Source organism: Schistocerca americana, unplaced genomic scaffold (assembly GCF_021461395.2).
Source record: "Schistocerca americana isolate TAMUIC-IGC-003095 unplaced genomic scaffold, iqSchAmer2.1 HiC_scaffold_1615, whole genome shotgun sequence".
Taxonomy (NCBI): Eukaryota; Metazoa; Arthropoda; class Insecta; order Orthoptera; family Acrididae; genus Schistocerca; species Schistocerca americana.
This window is the reverse complement of record NW_025725703.1, coordinates 5,274-7,500: the sequence shown is the minus strand read 5'-3', so window position 1 is coordinate 7,500 and position 2,227 is coordinate 5,274.

Here is a 2,227-nt window from a genome sequence, read left to right as displayed (position 1 = left end):
GCGGCGGCGCATCCTCAGCGCACACAGTCCTCAATCGGACCAGCACACTGCAGATGTCCACCGCGCTTCGCACCGGGCCCGCGAGGACCTACTTTGGCCGCATGGCGCCGCGTGCAGGGTGCGCCGGCGCGCAGCTGCGCCGCCTGCCGCCTCCGTCGGCCGGCGCGCCTGCCACTGGCCGCCCCCACCAGCCGGCTGTAGCGCGTGCGCCCACGCACCGCACGGCCAACACGCCGGGAGGCCCCCCCTCACCGGCCGGGGACGGTCCCACCCAGCCACCGCCGCGTATCGCTTCACACCCACATGCCATTCACGTTCGTGGGCATGGTGGGTATCGCTGCAACAACCGGTTGGTAGCTCAACCGATCGTCGCCATCACTGATTCACCCCTAGCGAGAACAACCGCACCACAACGGTTTACCAGTTGTTCATTTGCGTAACGTCACCAGCAAACGTAGGCGTCCATCGCCATTTGCAAATTCAACGATTGTTGCATGCCTGTGTCAGGTGTCACGACACACTGTCTGCCCACATACACGCAACAACATGTCCACGCTTAGCGAACACGTGGAAGGTGGCCCCCGTACGTATGCGATGTCCATTGCGCGAACGACTGTCAACCGGCCTCTGTCGCATGTCGCAGATGTGGAACGCAGTGCACCGTGCTATCACGGTGTGTGAGAAGAGACGACTACGTCTGACAACACGCGCCACTACATCAACAGACGGCTCATGCTGATCGCCATCCAGGGCATACCACACTGCAATCCAGCTCTTATAGGGAGACGACACGTAGCTGAGTGCACAACATTTGGACCGCATGGTTCGCCGTTGTTGGCGCAGTCGTTGTACGGTCACATGTACCACGATGTATCATTCAGTACATGAGGACCAATGTGCAGTACAGTGTGTGATTTGGACGTACAACATCAGCGGACAGTTGACACAGGCCGTACCACAGCGTAGGCTAAGTGCTTCGCCATGCGAATGCCAATGAACAACTGCAAATGCCAATGAACAACTGCAAAGGGCATTGAGCATGTACGTCCTGCTGCCATCCACATTACAGTGTATAGCTGCAAGGTGTTTAACATGAAGCGATACACTGGGGACCGGGCAGTGCGAGTAGCAAACTATATTGCGGGGGTTGCAGTTAGGCAACACTACACTAATTTAACGCGTCGTATGACAATTACAGAGCAGGTTAAGGCCCAACGTGTGTTGGGTTAAGGCCCAACGTGTGTTGGGTTAAGGCCCAACGTGTGTTGGGTTAAGGCCCAACGTGTGTTGGGTTAAGGCCCAACGTGTGTTGGGTTAAGGCCCAACGTGTGTTGGGTTACGTTAAGGGGCAATGTGGGTTACGTTAAGGGGCAATGTGGGTTACGTTAAGGGGCAATGTGGGTTACGTTACGGCGCAATATAGGTTACGTTACGGCGCAATATAGGTTACGTTAAGGGGCAATGTGGGTTACGTTACGGCGCAATATAGGTTACGTTACGGCGCAATATAGGTTACGTTAAGGCGCAATATCGGTTACGTTAAGGCGCAATACAGGTTACGTTAAGGCGCAATACAGGTTACGTTAAGGCGCAATACAGGTTACGTTAAGGCGCAATACAGGTTACGTTAAGGCGCAATACAGGTTACGTTAAGGCGCAATACAGGTTACGTTAAGGCGCAATACAGGTTACGTTAAGGCGCAATGCAGGTTACGTTAAGGCGCAATGCAGGTTACGTTAAGGCGCAATACAGGTTACGTTAAGGCGCAATGCAGGTTACGTTAAGGCGCAATGCAGGTTACGTTAAGGCGCAATACAGGTTACGTTAAGGCGCAATACAGGTTACGTTAAGGCGCAATACAGGTTACGTTAAGGCGCAATACAGGTTACGTTAAGGCGCAATACAGGTTACGTTAAGGCGCAATACAGGTTACGTTAAGGCGCAATACAGGTTACGTTAAGGCGCAATACAGGTTACGTTAAGGCGCAATACAGGTTACGTTAAGGCGCAATACAGGTTACGTTAAGGCGCAATACAGGTTACGTTAAGGCGCAATACAGGTTACGTTAAGGCGCAATACAGGTTACGTTAAGGCGCAATACAGGTTACGTTAAGGCGCAATACAGGTTACGTTAAGGCGCAATACAGGTTACGTTAAGGCGCAATACAGGTTACGTTAAGGCGCAATACAGGTTACGTTAAGGCGCAATACAGGTTACGTTAAGG